Below are 13,727 nucleotides of genomic sequence, written 5' to 3' on the forward strand. Positions count from 1 at the left end.
AACACGTGAGCCATACAAGACACGTGTGTCACCTTGCCCAGGCGAAGGGCCGCACCCAGGTTTGCAGCATTGTCGCACACGGCCTTACCAGGCTGCAGGTTGAGTGGAGACAACCATTTACCAAACTCAGTCTCCAGAGCTGCCCACAACTCAGCCGCTGTGTGACTCTTATTCCCAAGACATGTCAAGCTAAAGACCGCCTGATGCCGTTGCGCTCTGCTGCCAGCATAGTAATGAGGGGTGCGTGATTCCTTCTCCGCAGTGAGAACGCTGGTGGCCTGACCAGGCAGGCTTGGGGCGGAGGTGGAGGACCCAGATGAGGTGGAGGAGGCAGAAGCAATGGCGGAACTTGGACAGACAGAGGATTGACACACAAGTCATGGGGACGGCAAGACTTGTGCAGCAGACCCTTCACCATCTATCACCATAGTTACCCAGTGCCCAGTCAGCGACATGTAACGTCCCTGTCCATGCTTACTGGTCCAAGTATCGGTGGTGAAATGCACCCATTGACACACAGAGTTTCTCAAGGAAGTGGAGATGTTGTGTGCGACATGCTGGTGTAGCGCGGGCACACCTTTCTTAGAGAAGTAGTGGCGACCTGGCATCTGGTACTGGGGCACAGCGACAGACATAAGGTCTCTAAAATCCTGTGTGTCCACCAGGCGGAAAGGCAGCATTTCGGTAGCCAAGAGCTTACAGAGGGATAAAGTCAACCTCTTAGCTTTGTCATGGGTCGCAGGAAATGGCCTTTTATTTGTCCACATCTGAGGGACAGAGATCTGGCTGCTGTGTGTAGACGGTGTTGAGTAGGGTGTCCCTAGAAAAATGCAGCTTTGTGAGGAAAGTGCAGGCGTAGACATGATGTCGCCTTCATCCAACGTTGGTGCTATCGATGTCTGAGAGAGCTGTACACACGTACTTGTTTCCCCTTCCAAACCAACTGACGACCTACCAAGCAAACTGCCTGTTGCGGTTACAGTGGTGGAAGTTGTGCGTGGAAAACCAGGTGTGACAGCTGTCCCCACAGTCCTAGAGGATGAAGAGCGCGCGGATGCACTAGAAGGGGCGGGTGGTGGATGGTTCGCTCCGCTAGGCCGCATTGCAGCACGGTGAGCTTCCCACCGGGACATATGATATTTATTCATGTGACGATTCATGGAAGAAGTTGTCAAACTGCTGAGGTTTTGACCTCTACTAACAGAATCATGACAAATTTTACAGATCACATAATTTGGGCGATCTTTTGCTATGTCAAAAAAGGACCAGGCTAGGCAAGGCTTAGAGGGCATGCGACCTGTTGATCCACCCCGACTAGTGCTCAGAGGCAGAGTGGTGACTGAGGATGCAGTTGTAGACGTGCTACCAGTACTCCGACTCTGTCCAGGAAGGCGCAAGGTAACTTCGTCATCAGTTGCATCCTCCTCCACCACCCCTGTTGACCTCCTCGAGTGCCTGACTGAGGGTTGACAGTAGGTGGGATCTAGAACTTCCTCATCAATTGTTGTGTTTGCACTCCCCTCACCCTCAGACCGAGCCTCTTCTTGCCCTGACCGAATATTTAAGTTGTCATCCCAATCTGGTATCTGCGTCTCATCGTCATCAGTATGTTCCTCATTGTCTATAACAACAAGTGTTACAGTTGGTGAAAAAGGGTCAACATTATGCTCAGAAACTTGGTCCTCACGGCCTGAATCAGAGTCACAAAGGTTCTGGGCATCACAGCAGACCATTTCCTGGTCTGTACTCACTGTAGCTTGGGAGCAGACCTCTGATTCCCAGGCTATAGTGTGACCACTTGAGATCCATTCAAGCATTTTCCTTTTTTGGCCATCATCTACCTTTGTTCCAGATGTCCGTGTCCGTAAAAAAGGGAGCACATCGGATTGTCCACGGTAAGTAGTAGACATCTTACGTTTGCTGGAAGATGGTCTATCTTCAGCAGATGTTAATGGAGCCTTGCCACCTTCCCCACGGACAAACCCTTTTTTTCCTTTTCCAACACGCCTCTTACCCTTTCCACCAGCATCTGTCATTTTGCCACTCATTTTGATTGCGACAAGATTGTGCACTTAAAATGTGATAGTAAAAATTGAGAGGTGGTGTAGATTGCAGCGGTGGTCTATCTTTATTAAGAGTAGAATAAACAACAATAATTATCACTGACAATGCAACTACGGCCCTTAAACTGGCAGCAGTGTTTGCTACTATAATGGATTAGTAACAATGAGTTTGAGTGTGCAATGCAGGCAGAGGTGCTGCAAATATCTTTGCACTTGTGGGACGATACAGAAGTCCAACAGCCACGTTTAGGATGCCACTAAGTTCACTCAGTGTTTGCTAGTATAATGGCTTAGTAACAATGAGTTTGAGTGTGCAATGCAGGCAGACGTGCTGCAAATATGTTTGCACTTGTGGGACGATACAGAAGTCCAACAGCCACGTTTAGGATGCCACTAAGTTCACTCAGTGTTTGCTAGTATAACGGCTTAGTAAAAAGGAGTTTGAGTGTGCAGTGCAGGCAGACGTGCTGCAAATATCTTTGCAGTTGTGGGACAATACAGAAGTCCAACAGCCACGTTTAGGATGCCACTAAGTTCACTCAGTGTTTGCTAGTATAATGGCTTAGTAACAATGAGTTTGAGTGTGCAATGCAGGCAGACGTGCTGCAAATATCTTTGCACTTGTGGGACGATACAGAAGTCCAACAGCCACGTTTAGGATGCCACTAAGTTAACTCAGTGTTTGCTAGTATAATGGCTTAGTAACAATGAGTTTGAGTGTGCAATGCAGGCAGACGTGCTGCAAATATCTTTGCACTTGTGGGATGATACAGAAGTCCAACAGCCACGTTTAGGATGCCACTAAGTTCACTCAGTGTTTGCTAGTATAATGGCTTAGTAACAATGAGTTTGAGTGTGCAATGCAGGCAGAGGTGCTGCAAATATCTTTGCACTTGTGGGACGATACAGAAGTCCAACAGCCACGTTTAGGATGCCACTAAGTTCACTCAGTGTTTGCTAGTATAATGGCTTAGTAACAATGAGTTTGAGTGTGCAATGCAGGCAGACGTGCTGCAAATATCTTTGCACTTGTGGGACAATACAGAAGTCCAACAGCCACGTTTAGGATGCCACTAAGTTCACTCAGTGTTTGTTAGTATAATGGCTTAGTAACAATGAGTTGGAGTGTGCAATGCAGGCAGAGGTGCTGCAAATATCTTTGCACTTGTGGGACGATACAGAAGTCCAACAGCCACGTTTAGGGTGCCACTAAGTTCACTCAGTGTTTTCTAGTATAATGGCTTAGTAACAATGAGTTTGAGTGTGCAATGCAGGCAGACGTGCTGCATATATCTTTGCACTTGTGGGACGATACAGAAGTCCAACAGCCACGTTTAGGATGCCACTAAGTTCACTCAGTGTTTGCTAGTATAATGGCTTAGTAACAATGAGTTTGAGTGTGCAATGCAGGCAGACGTGCTGCAAATATCTTTGCACTTGTGGGACGATACAGAAGTCCAACAGCCACGTTTAGGATGCCACTAAGTTAACTCAGTGTTTGCTAGTATAATGGCTTAGTAACAATGAGTTTGAGTGTGCAATGCAGGCAGACGTGCTGCAAATATCTTTGCACTTGTGGGATGATACAGAAGTCCAACAGCCACGTTTAGGATGCCACTAAGTTCACTCAGTGTTTGCTAGTATAATGGCTTAGTAACAATGAGTTTGAGTGTGCAATGCAGGCAGAGGTGCTGCAAATATCTTTGCACTTGTGGGACGATACAGAAGTCCAACAGCCACGTTTAGGGTGCCACTAAGTTCACTCAGTGTTTTCTAGTATAATGGCTTAGTAACAATGAGTTTGAGTGTGCAATGCAGGCAGACGTGCTGCAAATATCTTTGCACTTGTGGGACGATACAGAAGTCCAACAGCCACGTTTAGGATGCCACTAAGTTCACTCAGTGTTTGCTAGTATAATGGCTTAGTAACAATGAGTTTGAGTGTGCAATGCAGGCAGACGTGCTGCATATATCTTTGCACTTGTGGGACAATACAGAAGTCCAACAGCCACGTTTAGGATGCCACTAAGTTCTCTCAGTGTTTGCTAGTATAATGGCTTAGTAACAATGAGTTTGAGTGTGCAAAGGGCAGGAGGGTACAGTGGCAGGGTTGTGGGTCTTTGGGTAGAGGAAAGGAAGCCTGCCTTTCTATCCCTCCTAATGGGGAAATGCAGCGAGGAAATCCCTGACCTTAGCTACACAGACGCTGTCATCTTGTGTAGCTGTTAAACTCTGTTTTCAAGCACCTGTCACCTATGGCTCTGACCCTGCCGGTATGAGCCCTTAAAAGGACTGATAGAAAGTGCTATCCCTATGCTGTACAGCGCTGTGTATGGAGCGTACACAGCAGTATCGGCGATAGGATCTGCGCCAGTGATGACTGACACCAAGGACGCAGAAGGCAGATAATGGCGTGCTGGAGGAAAATGTCCGTTTTTATAATGCAGGAACATGTGACATGGACATCCTATCACACATGCCGTTGCTTCTCTGGCTAAAAGTCCACTTAGCTCTGTGTGTGTCTGGGATTGGCTGACATGCTGGCCCGCCCCACTACACGCGTGCGCTTAAGGAAGGAAGACAAGGAAAAAAAAAAAATGGCGATCGCCATTATCCAAACAGCAGTGATCTGAAGGCGCTGTTCCTGCACATTATACACTGAAATGTCATAATAGTGTGAGTCACAGAGTGACTTACACTATTACAGCGGAAAGCCAGCTAGTAATTAGCTGGTCTTTTTGCTCCTAGAACCGTTCTCGAACGTATCTAGCACTATCGAGCTTTAGCAAAAAGCTCGAGTTCTAGTTCTATCTAGAACAGCCCCCAAAATCACTCGAGCCGCGAACTGGAGAACCTCGAACCACGAACCGCGCTCAACTCTACTAACGTCACATGTGGGTTACTATAGGAACCTCTAGCTGTGACATCAGGTGAACTTAGTGAGATCACCGCTCACAGCTGCGGTTCACTGTGAGAGCGTATTGTAATTATAAAATGCATACAGCTGCACACTGAAAAAGCCAAAAATGTACAAGGGAAAATATGGCACTGCATTACTGCAAAAGAGAGATATTTAGTTTATGTATTGGCCAATGCATGTAAGCCCGGAAACCAACGGCAAGGTATATCTCTGTAATCTGGGAACCTAACTTAATTGAGAACGTATTGTGCCTTCAGGACGTAGCAGAGCTAGGAACAACGTGGGACTTCCTGTGCATTATGTCGGAATTGCAGGATATTTTGGGGGTTAATAAATTAGAGAGAGGTTTTTTTTTTTGTTTGTTTTTTTTTTAACAAAGGATTTTTCTCTTTGTTTTGTGTTTAAGGCATGTGACAATTCCAGGGAGGGTGCAGGTGCTATTTTTAGGCTGGAAGGGCAATAACCATTTTCCTCCCCAGCTTGAGAATACCAACCCCCATCTGTCTGCTTTATCTTCACTGAGTAGCAAAATTAGAGGGACTACATGCAATTTTTTTTAAATAATTATTTAAATAATTTAAAAAAATCTAGATGTTAAAAGGGTAATGAACCTGCCAGTTGTGCAAAAGCTGGCTTGCCTTTGTGGAAGGGAGAAAAAGGGTGGGAAAACACAATAACCTATTGTTGTTCCCTCCTTCCTGCACAAAGGATCTATTCCCACACCACAGATATGCTGTATATATTCCCAACAGTATATTTTCTCTGTTACTATTACTGCTTTGCCCTATCTACTTGGTGTTTCCCAAACATACACAGGTTCAAGACACTTTGTTATAAAAATTAAATATAACAAGTTTATTCACAATAAAGACTACGCTTAATACACAGTATTATACTAGCACATGTAATCATTAAAGGGAACCTGTCATCAGGAATTTGGCTTTCAACCTAAACGTTTCCCCCTCTGCAGCTCGTGGGCTGCATTCTAGGAAGGTTTTTGTACTTTTTGTGCCCCTTTTTAAACCAAAATAAACACTTTATAAACTTGTACCTTTCTGTTTGAAAATCTTGTTAATTTTCCATGGGGGCGGGCCGTGTGGCGTCCGTTGCTGTATCTTACGCCGTCCCCCATGCTCCAAATCATGCCTCATAACGCCGCCCACTGCGCCCGAGGTCCCGTGCACGCCGGGACACCTAGTGACGTGGTCGCAGGCACGAGAGTATGGGCGGCGCTGTGAATGCATCGCAAGTGCGCGCCCATACTCTCGTGTGCGCGCTCTCCCCCACTGCCTCCAGCGTTCTGCGCCGGCCCGGCGTCACCTCCTTCCCATCGTACCCTGCAGCAGGAAATAGATGGGAGGAGCGGAGCACAGGAGAAGCAGAGGATCTGAGCGACGTACAGAGGGGAGAGCGCGCACACGAGAGTATGGGCGCGCACTTGCGATGCAATCACAGCGCCGCCCATACTCTCGTGCATGCGACCACGTCACTAGGTGTCCCGGCGTGCACGGGACCTCGGCGCAGTGGGCGGCGTTATGAGGCATGATTTGGAGCATGGGGGGCGGCGTAAGCTACAGCAACGGACGCCACACGGCCCGCCCCCATGGAAAATTAACAAGATTTTCAAACAGAAAGGTACAAGTTTATAAAGTGTTTATTTTGGTTTAAAAAGGGGCACAAAAAGTACAAAAACCTTCCTAGAATGCAGCCCAGGAGCTGCAGAGGGGGAAACGTTTAGGTTGAAAGCCAAATTCCTGATGACAGGTTCCCTTTAAGTTAAGCAAATACTTAATTATACAGAAATAGAATACAGGAAAACACTAGTAAATAATACCTTCACAAATACACTAATAAACCCATTTTGACTAAAACACTCGCACCATTACAGTCCAACCAACACTTAACCCTAGTATGTCCCTAGTTCATTGTTTCTGTATCCTCTATTCAGCCTACTAACATATATTGGCCTTATTAAAAAAAAAAACTTAGATACACTGTTTTTATTTATCTCCTACATCAAGTTTTAAATAAAACTATATGTTATCAGTCCAAACTTCAATATCTAAGCACAAAGGATAATATGTCACTACACTCATTATCTATTCATGCGTCTCTGCTGCCTGTCTTAGCTCACATAAAAAAAACATACTGTAACAAACCTAAATGTACAGAAAAATGCAAAAAGTTTCCTAATATATAACTTTTGCAAGGCTTTTGTAATACAAAAGTGTTAACAATGGACCCTAGCATCTACTTAGAGGAGACAAAGCAATTTGCATCCTGTTCTACCATTCGTTATCTCTGTGATCTGTGTTACTCCTGTAAAACTATGGAAAGACTGTAGCTTAAAACAAAAGAGTAGAAGCTCATTTGCTTCACAAGGGGGTCTGATAAAAAAAAATACAGAAAACAACAGCAGAAAAATAATTAATTACTGTTTAACCCCTTCATAGCAATGGACAAACCGGTACGTCCTAAATCATGTAGGGGTAATCACCGCTGGCTGCTGCAGTGATCCCTGCACATGTCTGCTGATTTGAACAGCAGACATGTGTGGCTATCAAGCACGAGTGGATCACCGATCCATAGTGTTGAGCGAGTAGTTAACTATTCGTACTCGCTATGCTGTTAGCGAGTACTATCTGCTACTCGCATATTTGTTACGAGTAGCCAACGCAATGTAAGTCAATGGGAAATACTCGCTAAGCAGTGAGTAACCCGAAAGCCGTACTGTTTGTGCGAGTAGCGCGCATTTCCCATTGACTTACATTGCGGCCGCTACTCGTAACGAATATGCCAATAGAGAACATTACTTGCTAACAGCTTAGCGAGTACAAATAGTTAACTACTCGCTCAACACTAGCAATCCACCCATACCTATTAAACCCTTAGATTACGCTGTCAAAATGTGACAGCGCGATTTATATGGCCGCTGAGTGGAACGCGCCTTTGCTTGCCTCCATCAGAGGCCCTGTGACACGATCATGGGGAGCTGATGCTTTCCATGGTAGTTACAGGTCATATGATTACTCCTGTCGCTATCATGGCGTATTTCCTGTTAGAGCTGACAGAGCACCGTCTCTAACAGGAACACTGTATTTCTGCTGATCAAAGCTGTGCAACTCTGATCAACAGAAAATGAGATTACTGATAATTAAAAAATAAAAAAACAAAAACAAAAGTTCAAATCACCCCCCATTTGCCCCATTGAAAATTAAACAATTAAAAAAATTAAAAATATACCCACATTAGGTATCGATGCGTTCAAAAGTGCCCTATCTATCAAAATATAAAATAAATTAACATGACCAGTAAACGGCATAGCGACATAAAAATTCCAAATTCCAAAATTACGTTTTTTTCGTTGTCGCAAATTCTGCGCAAAATGCAATCACAGGTGGACAAACTTCTGAATTTTACAAACTCATACCGACACATCAGTTTTACCATATAGTGAACACTGGGAATAAAAGACCCCCAAAACAATCGAGCAATCACACTTTTTTTTTAAATTTTCCAGCATTGAAATTTTTTTGCCCTTTTCCAGTACACTATATGTTAAAACTCATGGTTTCATTTAAAGTACAACTTGTCCCACAAAAACAAGCCCTCATATGGGAAGATTTATGGAAAAGTAAAAAAGTTACGGCTTTCAAAAGAAGGGGAGCAAAAAAAAACCCCCAAAAAAAAGGAAAAATGAAAAATTGCCCTGTCATGAAGTGGTTAAATTGCACTCATCATAACTAAGATTAAGCTTTTCTTACACCTGTCTGAGCCTCAAAGATTTCCCAATTTTTTAAGTTACCAGTAGAACAAAAGCCTACTAAACAAAACAATAGGAACATAATCTAAATGCAAAACAAACTTATACATAAAAGATATAATCAAATCTAGAAACTAATAAAACAAACAAATGTACACACAAAACACTGTATACATATAATAAATACTACCGGCCTACTAGAATTCAAGGCCTACACAAGGTTAGCTGAGCCAAGTATTTCCTTCCTGTTTGTCACATGGCCACCTATCTGCACATGTGGGATAACACATGAGAAAAAAACAGTTTTCTGGCTATTCTGTTTCTTTATATTTCTAATTTCTATCTTCCTTCACAATATTGCTGGACTTATAATTCCTTGCAATATGTCCAAAAAGATCACATGTAAAACATTCAACAGAGCCATGTTTCTTCCCTATTTTAGTCCTTGACCATTTGCAGTTCCTAGCAATGTGGCCTAATCCATTACAGGCATAGCATCTGTACTGCCCCATGCTCGGCGGCATGAGCATCTTGAGCATCTCCGGACCCGGGGGCCCCATGGTCCACTTCGATCTGAAAGGGGGGGCTGGCGCTTTTAGGTGACGTAGGTGTACGGCCGGAGCCGTGTTTGAATTCATGACGCCACCCACGGGTTGTGGTGAAGGTGGACACTACCGCTGCAGTTACTGGGCACCCGGGGGAAGATGTTACGCAGCAAGATGTTAACCCCTCCGTGGGTAGGGGTGGTGGCCCCGGGACCCGTTGGGGTTTTGCTGGGCGGCGCAGGGTGGTGCGTGGCCAGAGGGCACTCTTGTACTCACGGTTAGTAAAACACACAAGTCTCTGGTAAACCAAGTTGATGGTGGTCGGTGCCCGCAGTCAGAGGTGTTGTCCCGGACATATCAAGAGAAGGACCACCTCCGACAAGCCACCTTCCGGGTGTGGGGTCCAATCTACCATGGGCAGGTCCGCCTTTTTAACCTCCAAAAGGGGTGGGGGTACATTTATGAGCCAGGCTTGGATGCCAAAATCTTCGTGTCCCGGAGGTATGTAGCCCCTCACCTGCCCACGAGACACCCGAATCAAGACCTGGAGCCCGGAGATATGGTCTCGTACACCCGGCACTGCGGAGAGAAGGGGTGGTTCGCCCTCGATGTGAAGAAGTGGGTGAAGATTGATGGGCAGCTGTGCCTCCACCCCCCTCCACCATCTCCAGCTACAGAAAAAGAATAAGGTACCGGTTTCCTGGCTACCCCAGTTGGGAAAATTCTTCAGTTTGAAAAATGGACCAAGGCTGAGAACTGGCAGGCCAACCCAATAACTTTTGGGCCTTGTAAATAAAACCCAATCCACTTTCTTGTTACGCACCGGCACGGCCTCTGCAGAGGCTGATTGGAGGAAGGGCCTGTGGTGAAGTAAGCCATGGCCCAGTCACCAACAAGACCGGTGACTAACCTCCGGGCCAGTGGTCCCTGGACTAAGGGGCCCTTGATGAGGACCGCTGGGTAAGGAACTTTTTACACAGGCCGTGTGGACGTCACCCGGAACCGTTTGGACTTGGGAAAGGGGTGTCCACCAGTTATAGCGGTGGCACCAAGGAACAGGTTTCTTGGGTTGCGGGTGGAATGGGGAAGTGGTCCGGTTTCCGAAACTTTTAAGAAATGTGCCTCCCGAAAGGGAAGAAATGTTTAATATCATCTTTTTTCTCGTTTTCTATTAACAGTTGCAGTACAAATAATGTCAGTGGTTGGACAGCCCGCGAATGGTCTGTATTAAACGAACAGGGAATGGGACGCCCTGGCGCCGTGAGGTGGTCACACACAAAATAAGCCCCCACATAACACCTTCCCTCAAAGGGTTACACCAAGCCGACAAAACCCTAGTCACCCCCCAGGGTAGGAAAGGCACACCAGTGGGAGGGACCAGGCGGAAGGACAACGCCCACCCAGGGGTCTAGAGAATCCGGGGCGGGAAAAAGAGCAGATTGAAAGTAGAGTTCTAGTGGAGTGGAGTTGAGAGAGGAGAGGAGAAAGTAAAGTTCAAGTGGAAGTCAGAAAGGAAAAGCGTCGGGGTTGGAGCCCCGGCGTACTGGCTAGGTGGCAGACTGTGGTCCGTGTCTGTCAGGAGACGGGAAGATGGCTGCCGGAGATCGCCAGAGAACCAACCCAGAAACCATGCACAGAGGGGGTACCTGGACCCTGAAGCAAGGACCGGAACCAACGGCTTTGTTAATTAACCAGTTGAGGACAGGATTATAGGTCCTGTCCCACCCAAAGTCCCAAAAGCAGACCAGCAGCCCACCACGAGGGATAGGGCATCCGCCAGGGCCCCTTTAGATCCCACGGGTCAGCGTCTGCGGTCAAGGCTCCCACCTGAAGTTCTGGGAGCGGACTCCCGTGTTCCACACCGGGAAGTCCACAGAGAACCACACTGTGCAGAGGAAAGTGACACAGACCATCGCCCCGGGTGATTGACCAGAATACACCCGGCCGCGGCGGCCGGCCACTGGCACCTTGGTTACCACTGACTTGTGTGATCTCTTTGACTCTGAGTACATTAACATCCCCCGGTCCGTCCGGGCGTGCTGGCCCCTGCAGCCACCATCCTCAGTACAGTGACACTTGGCCCCGGGGCATCACCCCTTCCCACTGAGGGTTAAAAACAACTAGCTGCCATCCTAACGTCCCCCGGGTGCTCCCCAACAGCAGCGGTGGTGCTACATCTCCCCACACACCGTGGGTGGCGTCACAAAGTGTTCACAACAATCCCCGTACACATACGTCCCCTTTTATTTGAAGTGTCCACATGAGCCCTGGGTCCGGAAGATCCCTCGAGCTAGCCTGGGGTAGCTGTTTTTTACTGCAGCTACCCCAGGCAATCCCTTGGGCATAGTAGCAGTGTCTGGTAGTCAGTGTTGTAGCCCAGCTGTAAAGTAAACTACACTGCCTGTCTATCCAGTAGCCAATTTTTTACTGCAGCTACCCCAGGCAATCCCTTGGGCATAGTATCAGTGTCTGATAGTCAGCGGTGTAGCACTCTTGTAAAGTAAGATACACTAACTGACTCCAGTTGCCAATTTTTGTACTTTGATTCTTTTTAACTTTTTTTTTATTTTTACCCAGGTGGCCAAGCCCAAACAGGAACCAGACATACAGTAAAAAGTTTGTGTTCAGGGTTCAGCCTCGACCCAAACTTTACCGTTTGGGTTCCCTCATCCCTATTTGCAACTTACTGTTGCTATGTAACATAAAATGCCAATAAAATACATTTAAATATGTGGGTGTAAAGTAAAAAAAAATATGGAAATGTGATATTTTACATATATATACATAGTATATATGTAATTATAGATATAAATATAAAAATGAACAGTACATCACAAAAGTGATGCATCCTATCACATTTTTAAAGATTTATTATATCTTTTCATTGAACAACATTGAAGATATTATGCATTGATATAATGCAAAATAGTCAGTGTACAGCTTGTATAACAGTGTAAATTTGATGTGCCTTTTAAATAACTCAACACACAAACATTAATGTCAAAACCGCTGGGAACAAAAGTGAGTACACTCCTTAGTGAAAATGGACCAATTGTATTCAAAGTATCAATATTTTGTATGGTCACCCTAGTTTTAAGCACTGCCTTAACTCTCTTGGGCACTGAGTTCACTAGAGCTTCACAGTTGCCACTGGAATCCTCTTCCACTTCTCCACAATGACATCATGTAGCTGGTGGATGTTCAAGCATTTGTGCCCCTCCACCTTGTGTGTAAAAATTCCCCACAGAAGCACAATGGGTATAGATTTGGAGACACGCTTGGCCACTGCAGCATCTTTACCCTTAGTTTCTTTAGCAAGGCAGTGGTCATCTCTGTGTTTAGAGATGTTATCATGACGGATTTTCCCCCAGCACCGTCAATAGAGGCAGACAACGCCACTGCTACGAGGCCCGTGACCTAAAGGGGCCCGGAGCGGCTGCCCGCCGTGTGTGGTTTTCACGTTCATGCATCATGCCCCCGGGCCATCACCAAGCAGCTGATTAGCGCCGCTGGGTGTCGGCACTGTTTGTATAACTGCAGGCTGGCCAACGCAGAGATACAGTGTCGTCCACACTACACATTGTGCGCAGGCTGTGCTGAAGAGGAGGGAGTGGCCAGGCAGCTTCTTCCTCCAATCAGAGAACTGTGAGAGATACCAGGAGGAGAACAGCCAATCAGGAGAGGGAGCGGAGCTTGTTCAGTACAGCCGTGGGAAAAGGAAAACACAGTCCTGGAGTGGAGCAGGGGTAGAGACCATAGAAAAGAGAGAAAAGCAAACAGAGAGCAGAAAAAAAACTTAGTGAGCAACTTGAGAACAGAAGGAATATAAAGAAAAAGCAGAGGAGAAGAGGAGCAGCCAGGAGAACTGACAGGAAGTGCATGTAACAGGAAGGCCGGAGCCACTATCATCATCTCTCACATCACAGAAGTAGGTATTATAATGTACAAATGTCTGCTGTAACACTACTTAAAAAATGTCCTGTGCCATCACTGTATGTGTGTGTTTGTGTATGTGTCGCCTGTGTGCTGTATAGAGTTGAGCGCGGTTCGCGGTTCGAGGTTCTCCAGTTCGAGGCTCGAGTGATTTTGGGGCTGTTCTAGATCGAACTAGAACTCAAGCTTTTTGCTAAAGCTCGATAGTTCTAGATACGTTCGAGAACGGTTCTAGCAGCAAAAAGCAGGGCTTTTTACAGCTACAGTGTGCAGGAGCCATCACTGTCAGCCTGCCACAAGCTGGTAACCAAGATAAACATCGGGTATCCAACCAAAGCGCTTTGGTTAGTAACCCGATGTTTATCCTAGTTATGTGCAGGAAGCCGACACTTCCCCGCTCAGCTCGCTCCGCCCCCTCCTGCCCGCGGCATGTACACACACACACACACACACACTCACACACACACACACAAACACACACACTCTGCACACATGGTCCCGCT

Source organism: Anomaloglossus baeobatrachus, chromosome 1 (genome assembly GCF_048569485.1).
Source record: "Anomaloglossus baeobatrachus isolate aAnoBae1 chromosome 1, aAnoBae1.hap1, whole genome shotgun sequence".
Taxonomy (NCBI): domain Eukaryota; kingdom Metazoa; phylum Chordata; class Amphibia; order Anura; family Aromobatidae; genus Anomaloglossus; species Anomaloglossus baeobatrachus.